General features: G+C 47.0%; 1 protein-coding gene across 2 annotated transcripts in view; it reads right to left on the reverse strand.

Moving 5' to 3' along the window:
- Positions 1 to 16,059, reverse strand: part of Thsd4 (thrombospondin type 1 domain containing 4) — a 162,015-nt gene that overhangs the window by 59,102 nt on the left and 86,854 nt on the right. The window lies entirely within an intron of this gene.

Consider the following 16,059-nt stretch of genomic DNA (forward strand, 5'->3'; position numbering starts at 1 on the left):
TTCTCCCGGTGGGGGGAGGGGACGGGCCAGCTGGGAGCTGGGGGGGGGGGTGGCTGCCTTTAACAGAAAACAGAAAGGGGAGGGGCAGCCAGATCAGTGTTAGCTCTGCATCTGGTCTCATTCATGAAAGAGCTCCAAGGTAAGAAAGGGACTCACTGGCAGGGGTCAGCCTGGCCTAGTTAGCGGAGGCCAGCAGGAGGCAGAGTTGTAGAGGGAGTGGATCTTCAAGTCTGAGGTCTAGGGCTGCCAACCTGTGTATCCTGGGACAGGTTGCTAGTTCTTCCCAGGATGTGGTCCAGGGAGGGCTGGGGGCACTGGGTGGGGGATGGGGGAGACTTCAACTCCCTCTCTGCTCTGATTGGCTGGCACTGCATCATCAAGCATGGCCTTGAAGGGAAAAGAAGTCCCCAGGCTGGGGTTGTCTGTACAATGGGATTTCGAGGCTGCTGTGCCGAAGCAAATGGCTTGAGGCATTGTTCCTGGTGCTGTGAGGACTGGAGTCCCAGGTGTGAGGTGGTTCTTGCAGGATGCATGGGAATGCAGTTTCTCCCAGCAGGAAATCTGAGCTTCGTGTGGGTGGGCTCAGAACAGCCATCAACATGGGGCTTGAGGAGACAGAGATTGAGTGCAGGGAAAAGTTCAGAATATGGGCTTGTCCCAACTCCCCAGGTCCTGTCCATCCACTTGACATAGCTTCAGTGACTCAACAGCAGGATTGTGGAGCAAAATGGGTTGAAAACACATCAGATGGATGGGTGGGTGGGTGGATGGATGAGTGACTGAATGGATGGATGGATGGATGGATGGTTGAGTGGGTGGGTGGATGGATGGATGGATGAGTGACTGGATGGATGGATGGGTGGATGGATGGATGGATGGGCAGATGGATGGGTAAATGGGTGGATGGATGGATGGATGGGTAAATACATGTATGTATGTATGTATGGGTTATCCATGAGACTAGCTGGATACACAGATGGCCTGGCCTAGGGCAGTGAGTACTTTCTCTTCAGTTTGACATAAGCAGCAGTACTTCTCGAATGACCATGTGGATAAGGTAGCCTTGGAATGCCCTGATTCCTACAGCTAATCAAGATCTTCAGATCTCAGGCCCTGAACAGGAAGGATTATAAGCTTGAACCACTGGCACCTGGCTAGTTCTGAAATCCTCCCCCCCCCTCTCTCTCTTCCAGGGACTTTTTTTTTTGATCAAGGCTCGTTTGCTACCAACTTGGGCCATAACCCCACATCCAGCTTTTTTATGGGTGATTGGAGATGAGTCTCATGAGCCTTGTTGCCTGGGGTTGGTTTTGAACTGTAATCCTCAGATCTCAGCCTCCTGAGTAGCTAGGTTTACGGGAATGAGCCACCAGCACCCAGTAACTTCTAAAGTCCTGAACAGACATGGTGTTAAACTGAAAACCGCCACTTCTTCCAGCCCCTGGCCACCTCCGGCCTACTTCCCGTCTATGATTTTTGCCTTTTTTCGACTTCCCACATGTGGGCTGGTACACAATTTGTTCTTTTCAAGCTTCATATTTTCATGGTTCAGTGGGCTGCAGCATGTATCAGAAGTTATTCCTTTGAACGCATTCCATAAACTTCCTTCCTAATAAACACATTGTACAAACACGCCACATCTGTGTGCTGCTCGTTCGGTGGCTGTGTGTGTGTGACTCGTTCCCCCAGGCTGTGTACCTTTATCAGTCAGGGTTCATCAAGAGGCGGACCTGACCCCTCTTTCCCATTTATTGCAGAACTCCATGTTTATATATTCTCCGGCTTCTTATAATCTTCTGATGGTTCTCCATTATGGATGAAGTCCAAATTCCTTAATAGAGCTACTGCTTGCAATCCAGTGTCCTTGTTTGTTTATTTTGTTGGTCTTAGGGCTTGAACTCTGGGCCCGGGCACTGTCTCTGAGCTCTTCAGCTGAAAGCTAGAGCTCTACCACTTTGAGCACACTTCCAATTTTTCTTCTGGTTAATTGGAGATAAGGGTCTCATAGACTTTCATGCCCAGACTGGCTTCGAACTGTAATCCTCATATCTCAGCCTCTTGAATAGCTAGGATTACGGGTGTGAGCCACAGGTGCCTGGTTCGTTTCTTATCAAAACTCTCAAGCTCCCGTTGTGAACCAAGGGGCTGCAGGAGCCAGGAAGAGGAATGCTGCATTTCTAGCCATTTCTCTCCATGAAAGATAAGGAGGAAATTTCTGTGGCTCTGGTTTGGGCTCAAAGCTGGTGGCGTGGCTTCTGTGTACAGGAGGGCAGCGCATCATCCAAATGTCTCTGCAAGCAAGGAACGAGGGGGCAGGTTGCCTGGGTCGGAGTCAAAGCAGGAAGGTGCTCGCTCAAAGCACACAGCGGGTTCATTCTAATGTCAGAGCGCCAGAGCACCCCGGAGAATTAATTCTGAGGCTACCACAGAGCTGTGCTTGCACTGACCATACCCTTCATTTCAGAAATTGGTTTGAAGGCAGGACTTCTCAAAATGTGCTCCCTGGAGAACTTGTTAAGGATGCAAACCACTCAGGCTCCATCTTCTGCTTACTGAAGCAGAAACTCCCAGTTCTGGAGCCCATTGATTAGTGCTCTAAGCAATCATGCTATGGCCTATTATGCACATCTGTGCCAGGCAGTTCCCTGTGTGGTGAAACCTTAATTCAACATGTAAGCTTAAGGCAGTAATATATATATATATATATACATATATATATATATGGTATGTATAGATCTTTCTTTTACAAAATGTGATATTAAAACATAGCCTGAAGCTTCAATTCGTAAATCAGCAGCCAGCCTGACCAAGAAGCAAACAGGTAAGTCAATCACCTAAGTAAACACGTAAAAGGATTTGGTGTGCAGATCAAGGAGCCAATTCAGATTGGCAAGGGGAGGGTGGAGAAAGGCTGGGATGTGGCCAACCACTGGGAAAAATTAAATCAGTTCCCTAATTCACCCACCATATGCCAAAGTAAACATCAAGGAGACTAAAGGTTATTATGCAAAGGACCCAGAGTACCAAAGCAGTATAAGAAAATAGATCAACATTTCCATGAACGGCAAAGGATCTGGCTGGATGCAGAGACCCAGTGAAGGCAGACATTACAGAGGAAGGAGATATACTTCTGTGGATATTTTTTTTTTCAAATCCAGCAAGCCAAATGGACCATACCATGAACTTAATAGTCAAATCCCCAGTGGAGAATGGAGAATGTATTTCACGGATTCATTCATGCACAACGTTCCAGACCATCCCGGAACCTGGAACTGTGATCAGCTGAAGTCGCTGCAGTGCCAGTCTTCCTGGAGATTGCTGCTTGATGCAAACGCCGCCACAAACCAACTCCAGCATGCACATGTGAGGGTGTGGTGTGCAAAGCGAGTATGGGTAAGGAGAGAGGAGTCTTGTCCTCATTAGGAGATAGCTCTCCTGACCCGAGGGGGAGCAGGTGTGGCTGAATACAGCCTTAGAGCCCAGCTTGGTTGAAGACAAAAGCAGAGACAAGAAATGATTTTTTTTTTTTGTCCTTGTCCTAATAAGATTCCATTGAAAGGGCAGGGGCGCAGTCATGGGATGAGATTTGCATCTTGCAAAGGCCACTAGGAGAAAGGGTGGGGAAACCCCAGGGGAGGAAGCAGAGAGACGTTGTAGAGACTCAGCTGACTCAAGCAGGAGGGTGGAAATGCAGCAAATCTGAGCAGGGAGAAAAGGCCCGTGTCCTCTGCACAGTTTGTCAAAGTCAAGCTCTCCTGCTAGCTCTGCAGCTGTCAGGGAGTCTTCAGACAAGGATGGGAAGGATGGGGGGCAGCCAGGAGGGGGCTAGCCAGGCAGGAAGGCCGCAATGTGGCTCCAGAACTCCCACAGGTATGCATGTGAGCAACTGGGCTGTGATGTCATGAGACCTGATTTGACTTTGGACCTCCAGAAGTGTATGGTGATAAATTTGTGTTGCTTGAAGCCACTGAGTGAGAGTCAGTTTGTTAAGGCATCGGGCACAAACTTATATACCTAAACATAAGTATTGACAACTTTAACACCCATGACAGAGGTCAGGCACTGGTGGCTCACACTGAATGTAATCCTTGCTATTCAAGAGGCTGAGATCTGAGGATCTAGGTTTGAAACCTGCTCAGGCAGGAAAGGTGTTGAGATTCTTATCTCCAGCTATCCAGCAAAACGTTAGACTTGGAGGCATGGTTCAAGTGGTAGAGTGCCAACCTTGAGCCAAACAACCAAGTGAGGATGTGAGGCTTTGTGTTCCAGCTCCAGCCTGAGTTCAAGCCCCACAACCTAGTGGAAGAGAACTCAAGGTAATTTCATCTCTCAACTGAAGTGATGGTTACTGAGGTTTGGTGACAAAGGCATCAATGACAAAGGGAGAAATGAGGGGACTGAAGACCCCTGTGCTGGTAATAATGCTTTGAGGGGTGTGTAAAGCTAACCCAGAGGAGAGACAAGGAAGGGAAATCATGTCTCCCAAGGGCTTGTATGCAGGAAACACAAGCAATTCCCGCATATTAATAATTGCGTGACAGCTCAATGAAAAAGTGGGCAAACTCGATAGATAATTCTTCTAAACAAACTTGTGTTTTGTTTTTAATTTAATTTGAATCTTATTCAGGCGATGACTGTCTCCTTGGTAACCTACTCAGCCTGAAGGCACCAACAGCCCCATCTAGAGGTGATTTGCTCAAACTGCAGATACCTGGTCCCAGACACCCAGGGAAGAATGAATGCTCAGCAAGAGCTGCTCAGAGTTATTTAGGACACACGGACGGTTGGGGGCTGATGACCTCAGGAGGAGCATTTTCTCCGCGTGAAAGGAGGGCTTCAAAGGTCCCACCATTAGGGTGGAGAAAATATGTCCAGGGAGTTAATGTTAAGGACCCAAACCAGGTCTTTGGTTTTCTTCCAAGTTGTCTCAATCATCTAGCCTCTACCATGAATTAAATGTTAAAGGTAGCTGAGTTTCTGGTTAGAATGGAATGGAGCTGATTACTAAGCAGAAAAGAAAGAAGGAAAGAAAGAAACAAAGAAAGAAAGAAGAAAGAAAGATGGTTTCATCCATATTAATGGATCTGTTAAATATTTCTCATCATTAAAAAAAGATAGCACTGGATACTCTAGAAGAAGAGTTTGAAAAAAATGTGTCTAATAAATCCTACATCACATAATCCTGCCTCTGAGGGCTGGCTGGTGTTAGGGGTTGAGTCTTGGGATTTCTGGCAGATGTCACCGGCCTGGGTCACATCTCTCTCCCTGTCCTGGCTCCCTCTAGGTCAAGAACAACTCTACACTGAACTTTTCTCATTCCTGCTCATTCCAGCACAGTGCTCTTCAGAGTTCAAGGGTCAGGCCCCAAGTTCTTCACCTTTCATTTGGCCATTGAAAACCATCTAAGATGACTTGGATCTTAAATGCATCCAGAAGGCCCATATGATAAAGGTTCATCCACTGGTCTATGGAGCTACTGGAAGGTGGTGTGACCTCTAAGACCTACTAGACCCAGCGGGAGGAAGTTAGGCCATTGGGGGTGTGGCCTTGAGAGGGATACTGGAGACCCCACCCCTTCCTGTGTCTTTTTGTTTCCTAGCCACCTTGGGTAGAGAGGCTCCAGCTGAGATATTCTGCCTCACCACGGGCCTCAAAACCACAAATGCCAATCTAATCACCTTCATAAGGCCCTAATTCATAATACTCCTGCACCCAAGATGACATTTCAATGTAAATCTGAGGGACACCTGGACCACCATCTTTTTTATATGTGCCTCTTACCTTGTGGTGAGGGGCCCCATCTTGTACTTCATTCTGTGCCACACCCAGGCTCTCTGACGAACACTGCCTGTGAATCTATTCCAGGGAGATGCCAAAATAAACTTTCCCTTCAGATCAAAGCCTGGCAGAATACCCGCGGTCCCCTGCTCTCAGTAACGAGTCACCAACTCTACAGACTCGCCTTACTGATGGAAATGAGTCAAATAAAAGACATAGCATCTGTATGAGTGATGCATTAGGCTCCTTTTCACATGGGCAGTCCTTCACTCAGCCCATAAACATGCCCAGAGAGTCAATGCCAGCCTTCCAACAGAGCCTGGAGGAGACTCTTTCAGGAACAAAGAAAAGCAAACACAACTTTGCAAAAAAAAAAAGGAGCCCTTAAGGAAACCTAAGAACTGCACAATAAAGCTGCCTTTCTGTCCACTGGATAGAGCGATGCCTCCTAACAAGACAGAAAAGATCCCGCTTGTGCTAGCCACGGGTGATTTAAGAGAGGAAACACTCAGGGGCTGAAGAGGCCTTGGCGGGGATCTGGGAAGCTGGCTCCAGGCTCCTTGCTCTCTGGGAACTTGTCACACTTTGTGGCCTACAATGAGTCAGAACAAAATGAAGCCTCATGGTGGTGTCATCCTAGCCTAAGAGAGAAAAGTCAGTATAACACTCAAAATACTGGATAATGTATCCAGGAACCCAGAATGGAACTGGACAGCATGTGTTTATTTCCTGGTTTCCACTGATCCAGGGGATGAAATTTCTTAGATCAATGATTGATACCCACACTTTGCCCTGCTGGGCCCCAGGTCCACAGAGACTAGGCAGGGGTAGATTTAGAGGTACATATTTTCAGTGTGTGTCGGGGGGGGGGTGAGAGTAAATCAGAAAACACAACAAGCAATCTTCAAGTGCTTGCATACATTTAATCTTGGCCTTCTTTCTCTGTTTCAGAGTATCTGACTGACACTCTCAAACTCTTCAATTTGGAATAATGAAGTCACAGAGCCCTTGAGCTGAAGAACCTGTGCAATCTACATTTTTCTCATTGCTATTGAGAGAGAAGAAGAAGTAGAAGTAGAAGTAGAAGAAGAAGAAGAAGAAGAAGAAGAAGAAGAAGAAGAAGAAGAGGAAGAAGAAGAGGAGGAGGAGGAGGAGGCAACAGCAGCAATCTTTTCTGTCAAATCCATGTGTCTCTATCTTGCATCCATTTCCTCTTTTGTGTTCGTACTTTCTGGAGTTATTTTGCTTGTTGACTTCAGACTGTAACTTTTCACCAGAGGATTCATTTCTGTGTGTCTCATTTCAACACTGGAGGGTCCTCCTGTGTTTCTGATTCTATTTGTGGGTTTTTTTTTTTTTACCAGTCTTGGGGTCTGAACTGAGGCCCTAGGCACTGTCCTTGGGCTTTCACAAGGCTAGAACATTACCACTTGAGCCACAGCCCCACTTCTGGCTTTTTCTGTGTATGTGGTATCGAGGAATTGAACCCAGGGCTTCGTGCATGCTAGGCAAGCACTCTACCACTAGGCCACGCTCCTGGCCCCTCCCTCCAGGTTTAGTTTTGCTCAAGGCTGGCACTCTACCACTTGAGCCACAGCTCTACCTCTGTCCTTTTGCTCCTTCACTGGAGATAGTCTTATGGACTTTCCTGCCCAGGCTGGCTTCAAACCTTCATCTTCAGTTACTCAGCCTCCTGAGTAACTGGGATTACAGGTCCTGACTGTAGGTGGCAGATCCTTCATCAAAGAAAACCCCAAGCTCTTGGCCACCACCCTGCGGGCCACTGCTGGTCAGGCATCAAGAAGGGCTCCCCGTTAAGGACTATGTGGAAGGCAGCTTGGATTTGGTTCTAAGTGTGGACAGCTGGGCCCCACCCAAGGAAAGCAACCCGCACAGCCACTTCCCGCAAACCCAAGGTGACCTGGGGAAATCCAGGCGCCAAGGCATAATTCATGACTTCCATCACAAGGATGCATGATCGGGAGCCAGCGGCAGCGGTGCCACTGTTTGAGGTTTGGCTTTTTTGTTTTTCTTATTGCAAAGGCCTGACACCCTGCATTTACCAGCCTGACCCTCGGGAGTGGGGACTTGAACTAGCTGAGGATTCATATGAATCCTCAGAGGGCCAGGTAGACCCTGGGAGTCTTCATCCCAGAGAAGGGGACAGGGCTGAGGCAGAGCGAGGTTGGCATTTACTCATGGTGCTACAGCAAGAGTCAATAAATAGCCAGCCCTGAAATCTGGGTGCTCTAGGTTGTGGTCTCTCCCCCCACCTCCCACAGGGCACTGTCCCTGAGTTTTGTGCTTAAGGCTAGTCACAGCTCTACTTCGTGGTTCGCTGGAGATAGGTATCTCATAGACTTTCCTGTACTGGATGGCTTTGAACCAGGATCCTCCAGATTTCAGTCTCCCAAGAAGCTAGGATAACAGGTGTTGAGCCAGGGATTGGTGAATTATATACTTTTCATAGATAGATTGAAGATGGCATGTGAATTGTGTCTGAATAAAGCCATTATAGGACAGTGAATGGGGAGGGGTGTGTGTGTGCAAACAGGTAGGATCAAAGCTCAAATGCCAAGGACGGTTCAGTAAGTTCCTGGACTTGCAACTCCCCAGCTATGTTTTTGTGGTGGAAGTATTTATTTGATGAAGGGAACTTACATAACACTATTTGTCTGTGCTGTCTAATTTAGTACCGCTAGCCGCAGCTGGTCATTCTTAATTTAAGTTCATCCAAACGACCTAAAATGGACTAGTAACTCATCACCACTTGGCATTATCCATCTTTCCAGGGTTTGACAGCCGTCTGTGGCCCCAGTGACAGATAGGTGACAGATGTGACAGTTGGTTCAGTCATTTCCCACCAGGCCCTTCTGCTAGCTATAAAACCGAGAATTAAAAGGATGTTCCCAAAGTTGGGCCCCAGTGGCTCACGGTTGTGATCCCAGCTACTGAATGAGGCTGAGATCCAAGGATCATGGTTGGAAACCCAAACCTGAGCAGGAAAGTTCTTGAGACTCTTATTTCTAACCAACTACCAAAAGGTAGATATGGAGCTGTGGCACAAGTGGTAGAGCACCAGCTAAGAGTGAAAAAGCTCAGGGACAGTGCCCGGTCTCTGAGTTCAAGTCCCAGTACTGGAATGAATTCAAGTACTTTTATGGCTAAATCTGTGTTCGGCCCACACAAGGAAGTAGCACCCAATAAAGCCACACAGGCTCAGTGGTTTGGTCCTGCAGGCATATTTTGGATGTTTTCTCTGTTTAAAGAAGAAACACAAAGAAAGGAGGGAAAGAATTCCAGCATTATTTTTATAATACCGGTGGAAAAATAAATGGCTGCTTAATGTTCTGAGTGGGAAGATGAGGCCCCCGGGGAACGGGAGGAGAGATAGATCAATATTTACCACTAGTTCTTTGCCGATGGTAAATATTAGCTTAAACCCAGGCTTCCTCTGGCTGACGCGCTTTCTGCTCATACCCATACCTGTCTTTTGCTCTTGGAGAGAATATTACTGAGTGGGGCACATTTGAACCACGTCCATTATGGATGTTTTCTGGTCGTCTGTGGGAATTAGTAAAGGCAGGGGTGACAGAAACACTCCATGGGAGGACAGGGCCTGATGCCTGCCCTATAACAGGCCCCAGGAGTAATGCCACAGGGTGGGGTGAGAGAAATTATGAGTCGATTGCTAGAATAGTTGAGAAAACCTGGGAGTTGAACTGGAGGCTTTGTTTCACCTAGTTGCACTATTTTTTCTTTTCTTTTCTTTTTAAATTTGCTAGTCCTGGGGCTTGAACTTTTTGTTTGTTTGTTTTCATTTGCCCAGTCCTGGGCACTGTCCCTGAGCTGCTTTTGCTCAAGGCTAGCATTCTGCCATTTGGGCCACAGTGCCACTTTTGGCTTTTTCTGTGTATGTGGTACTGAGGAATCGAACCCAGGGCTTCATGCATGCTAGGCAAGCACTCTACCACTAGGCCACATTCCTAGCCTTTGCATGAATTCTGTGCAAGAAGTCATAGCTGGTGGTCACAGGGCCACTCTAAACAGAAAATGGGGAACGCGTTCACCCCCAAAAATCACACTATGAGGGCTGGGGTAGAGTTCAGTACTTCATTCCGATTGAGTGGCTGCACCTCTGATTTCTTAGCTGTAAAGATTACAATGAAAACCAATCTCCAAAGAAGTGAGAGGAAGAATTTTTTTTTTTTTAGAGGAAGGGAGGGGATCCTCTCCCCAAAAGTAAATTATTCTGTAGCACAGGTAGGTATTCAGACTGAAAACTTCCTGCTGTACGTTGAAATATTTGAGGGCATCGCCCTTCCTGGGATGTACTTTATAAAGTCACGGAATTAAATATCTGGGGCCATTGCTCAAGGGAGATGGGGTGAGTATTCAAGACAGATTTTCTTATCAATGTCACCGCTAAGCCCCAAGAGCTAAAGTAACTTATCTTAAGCCACAGCATGTCAGGAACAGGCCAGGTGTGCTGACATCCAGTTTGCTTGGGCAAAACAATTACAATAGTGCAGACTATGACAAGAAATAGAAACGACACGAAGATTTGTGCGATTATTTTTCTTCCAGTTGCTTACATGATTTATGGAAGGCACAAAGAATTATAGTGACAAAATGAAGCAAAAGCCCAAACAAAAGCAAGGAGACGAAGAGAGAAAAATGGCTTTTCCAATGTTTGAGCTCCATGTAAATGACTCCCAACACAAGCTTAAATATTTGCAACGAATGGACTTTTTTTTTCCTGGAAAAAATCAAAATGAAGTTTGTGTTGTTCAATTAATATCCTGGCCCTTGAAAGAAAAAAAAAAACACAGTAATTTCACCATCTGCTGGGGTGAGAATCTATCCATTTTAGAGAGAGGGGGGGGCACTGTATGGGTACTGCTACAAGGTTCACAACCTCTAACTTGGCTCAGTACCCAGCACTGGTTAAGAAGGCCAACCCAGCTGCCATTCTGCCCTCTCTCTCTTCCTCTTGGCTCTCCCTCTCCACTTGTCCTGCTTCCCCCATAGGGAGAAGCTAGGTTCCAGGACCTCTGCACCTCCACAATCCCTCTGTACCCCTGAGACTGGAGAAATTCAGGTGGAAACAAAGAGGGGCTGGAAGCATGGCTCAATATAAGAGCGCCTGCTGAGCATGCACGGGGCCTGAGCTCAAACTCCATCCCCACCATCCCCTGAAGAGAGATCTGATTTCCCAAAATCTCACACTGCAAGTGCGAGCTCAGGAATTATATGGGCACCCACTCACTGGGCGAAGGCCTCCCCTGGGGCAGAGACCAGCCTCCACCCAGACAGAGAAGGCCCAGGGAAGTTTCCAAAGGGAAGAGAATGTTCTCTGTGGCGGCTGGGGTAAGAGACAGTTCTAGGAAGCATAAACAAGCACCCCTCCCTCCAAATAAACAAACAAAACGCCATCTTGCCAGCCTCAGATTAAAAAAAAAAGCAACAACAACAAAAAAAAACGATTAAGAGTTTCTCAAATTTCTTTGTTGTTTGTTCCTCAACACAAAACCTAAGGCTGGATCTCCTGGCTTTACAAAACAACCCCAAACAAACTAAAAAACCAAGCCCAACTTCCAGTCTTTTTCATTAGGCCACGGCCAAGTAAACCCTGAATTTTCCAAATTATGGGGCTTCACTTTTACAAGATCAGATAACTGTATTGTTTGGCCGTCTGTTGAGATTTGTCTTACCTATTTGAAACTTTTTTCCAATTCTGGTTCTATTTCTACACAAACCAGAGCCACTTAAATTTCTTCTACTTCTGCGAAAATTTCTTCTAAAGCTGAAGATTTGCTTCCCTGCCCCCTTTAATGCTTTTGCCTTTCCATTTTCCATTTGCTATTTAAATCACAACGTTTGCCCCTGTTTGATTTGGCTGCCTCCATTTCCCTCTCATTTTGGCCTTTTTCTGTCTTTGGTTTTACATCTCAGCTCTTTGGTTTGCTATCCTGAGTCCTAAGAAAACCTTTTTTTTTTTTTTTAAACCCAAACTCAGGGTGTTGTGCTCATATTTGGCTTTTTCATTCACGGCTGGCACCCCATCACTTCCAGTCTTTTACTGGTTAATTGGAGATAAGAGTCACCTGATTTTTTTTTCTGCCTGGGCTAGCCTCACATCTTCTCAACCTGGGTTAGTCTCAACCTCTGTAGTGAGGGTTACATGCGTGCGTACCAGCGCCCAATACACACATACATGCATCCCACATGCAAACATGCACAGCACACATATATTTACAGGAGCCATGACAGGCTAGCCAGGCTGGGAAGTGACCTCTCTGGACTGCAGGACTTAGAGCTCCACTCCTCCCGTCACCAAGAGAGGGAAGTGAAGGCATTCAGGGACTTGCTCAAACACAAAGGACAGCTTATGCTGACAGTGTGGAAAGCCTTCATCTTCTTTCTCTCCTTTCCTCCATGATCCTCAAAGACCATGTCTCATCCCTACAATCCTAACTCACGGAGGAACTAACTCTATGTCTGCAGGACAAGTACCCAGACAGAGCAGTGCACGGCTGTCACTTGAGCTAGGATATCACAGCAGAGAGACCCCCACTCTCTGGGTTCAGGCAGCCTTTCCTCCCCTGAGAAAGATAAGACTGGTCCTGCTCTGCCTGGAACTAGGCCAGGTAGACTTGGTCCATGCAGAAGCCAGGTACTCGATGGGGCGTGGCCTAGAGGGGGGTGGTGATGTAGGGGCGTGGCCTAACAAGTTATGATGTGGCTCCCATAGAGGCAGTTGTGAGTGGGCGTGGCTCCAGTGAGGGTGTGGCTCTGGAGAGGGTGTGGCTCCTATGGGGGGCGTGGCTTCCGTGATAAAGCACTTATTTGCCCAGGAAGGGCAAGGCCCTGAGTTCAGTGTTCATTATAGCCAAAGCCCAGGTCATGAATCTTTGGTTCTGAGTTCTGGGATGATGGGAGATGGTTCCAAGCCACCTCAGGAAGGAAAATCCAGGATATTCTTATCTCTAGCCAGCCAAAAGCTGGCAGTGGGGCTGTGGCTCAAGTGGGAAAGTGCTAGCCTACCGCAAAAGCTCAGGGACAGAGCCCACCCCGTTCCTCTCTGTAACTCTGGCAGCTTTGACCACGGGGCCATTCCAGGACAACAGGCGCTAATGAAAGCCCTGTTCGCACAAAGGTTCTGGAATTTTATGAAAATATTTCTCTAGGAGATCAGTATCTTGGATTAGTTTTGCTTTATTTCTAAAATCAATCAATGTCAAAGGCCTCATTGTCAGCTTTACATTTAAACATATTCCACATTCCTGGGCGGATCTTAAACACAGTTAACTAAGCTTGTTTCCTTTGTATGCATTTCTTCTGTGTTAGTAGGAAATTATGTAACCGGGATACACCTGGGCCAAAGGAGATGGGAGGGAGAAGCAAATGGCCCTGGGGTCCTGTGTTCCCAGGTGTCCACTGTTCAAAAGACACAAGTTAACCCAGGGGATCCTGGGATAGTCTATCAATGTGCCCGTCTCCAGTCACCTCAACACTCCAAGCCCCAAGAAGAGGATCACCAGCTCAGTATCACACAAATGCACACCCCCCCCCACACACACAGGCACACACGCACACCTACACACAGCACTGATTTCTTTTTTTCCAGTCCTGGGGCTTAAACTCAGGGACTGGGTACTGTCCCTGAGAGTTTTTGTTCAAGGTTGGCACTCTACCACCTGAGGCACCGCTCCACTTCCAGCTCTTTAGTGATTAGTTGGAGATAAGACTTTCACGGAAAGCCGACACCAGTGGCTCGTGCATCTTTCAGTGGCTGAAATCTGAGGCTCTTCCCTAAAGAATTCTGAGAAGACTGCATGTGCACAAGCAAAAGAATGATGTTTGGCTCTTATATTATGCTATCTACAGAAATGAACTGAAGAGGAATTAAATATCTAACAATGAGATAGGACAAAAATAACAAAAAGCAACAACAACAACAAAAAAAAACAACTGAAAAGAGCTAGCGATGTAGTTCAGTGATAAAGCCTTTACTTAGCATGTGCAAGACTATGGGTTCAATTCCCAACATTGTAAGTAATAGCAGTAGCATGCCAAGAATTAAGGCAGGAGGAGCTGCCCATTACCTTGCCTAGAAGGAAAACATATGGGAAATTTACTACGTGGCATGTATCCTGTCTATGGCCTGTTTCATAGAAGACTGGTGGAGAAAGCAGGACCGCCTGGGTGGCCAGAGCTGGAAGTTCAAGACCTCCTCTTGGGCCTTGAAGCAGGAATCAGACACAGAGAAGGTGCTAGGGGCCAGGGAGGGGGTGGGGGAGGGGGAGGATGAGTTAAGCACAGTAGCAAGAGGAGGGAGAAGCAATTCTGGGGCCCAGAGTGGCTGCCACGACACCAGTGGGACATTGAAACGGTGGATCTGGGAACCAGAGTGGGACAACGCCAAGCTGCAGCATGAGGAGCTGGCCTGTCATTCATTCTGTGCAAATAAATACAAGTGCGGAGCTTGGCGGCTATATTGCCCAGGTTGTCTTGTAACCTGGAGGCTGGGCCCAGGGTTCCCAGGAAATGGAGATGCAAGGGGTAGAGATGGGGTGTCTGGGTCTGTGGTGAGGCCTCACCACAGGCTCCATCATCATGGGAGGAAAGAAGGGAGTATTTCAAATGGACCAGAAATAAGAGGCCGGGGTTGGGGGGGGGAGGGAGAAGGAGAAAACCATGGGATTTTTATTTTTAAAAAAAATTAAAAGTAAAAGAAGCAAGTAGAGAAACAATATAACATTGTTCCCTAACTACAAACAGCAAGATGTCAGGAATACCCCCCAACACACACACACACACACACACACAAGGACTACCAGGGTGAAAAAATGTGAAATATTCCAAAATACACTGCAGGCATTTGGACACTGCAGGGAGGTTTTGTGGGTCTCAACTTGCAGGGGACCCTAAAATGTTGCCCTTTCTAATTAGGGAGGGAAATAATCAGCTTTCTCAAGAAGGATGAATTATTCCCCTGGAAAGCATGATAAATGACGCCGGTGGATTAGTCCTTCCCGTTTAGAATGCAGCACCCAGCTTAGCATTGGATGACATAAAGCCAACCGAGTAGCAATTACTGTTTGTTTGTTTGTTTGTTTGTTTTAAAACTCAGTTGTTCCATTCCAGTAGTATTAGATTTCTCTATCACCAGCCCAAGGGGACTCCATGTCACCCCAGCAAAGACAAGCAAGTCAGTCAGCGAGTCATCTGACCTCTGCTTATCAAGATTCACATGTGAGGTGTGGCCAGGCAGGGGTGTGGCTCAGGTGGTAGGGCGCCTACCCAGGTAAGCACAAGGCCTTGAGTTCAAATCCCAATGTAGTCGAATAACAATGACGACAAAAGGAAAATCCACTCTCTTTGGAACTTGCACCCAAACACATGAAATTTTTACTTTGAAAATCTCCCTGGCACCAACCAGTGGACAGTTTGCGAAGTGATTTAATTCTCATCTGCAGAGCCTGGAAACCACTCCTCTCTATCCAACCCCACCATGAACAGAGCTGCGATTGCCCAAGCATGCTGGCCCATCCTTCAGCGCCAGCCCCACTCATTTTTATTTATTTATTTTTTTTGGTCAGGGGGCTTGAACTCAGGGCCTGGGCGCTGTCTCTGAGCTCTTTTACTCAAGGTTAGCACTCTACCACTTTGAGCCTCAGCATCAGCTCCAGTTTTCTGGTAGTTCACTGCAGATAATAGTCTCAGGGAGCTGGCAGGAGGTAGGAAGGAGAAGAGCGCGATGGGGTAACAGGATCAAAAAGTACCTTGTATTTTCGCTATGAAAATAGCCCAGTGAAGTTCCTTGTACTACAGTGGTTCTATCCATATAACACTAATAAAAATGATTAGGAACACAACCTTTAGGAGAAATCGCTAAGTCCACTGGTTATAGGCACAGACAGATCATCTTTTGCTGATCAGTGGAATTGAAACCAGCCATGATGGATGGACTTGAGTGGCAGGGTTTCTGTGGAGACCAGCAAGGCCAGCTGTTTCTAGGAGGGTCCATATCCCAAGATTAAACTGGATCTCTGAGGCAAGAGGCAACAGAGCACTGGGTGCCCGGTGCCTCACGCCTGTCACCCTAGCTACTCAGGAAGCTGAGATCTGAGGACTGCGGTTCAAAGCCAGCCCATGCAGAAAAGTCTGTGAGACTCTTACCTCTAATTAACCAGAAGTAGATGTGTGGCTCAAATTGTAGAGTACCAGCTTTGAATGGAAAAAAACTCAAGGACAGTGCCCAGGCCTTGAGTTCAA

Source organism: Megascapheus bottae, chromosome 30 (genome assembly GCF_031878675.1).
Source record: "Megascapheus bottae isolate mThoBot1 chromosome 30, mThoBot2.hap1, whole genome shotgun sequence".
In the NCBI taxonomy this organism is placed as follows: domain Eukaryota; kingdom Metazoa; phylum Chordata; class Mammalia; order Rodentia; family Geomyidae; genus Megascapheus; species Megascapheus bottae.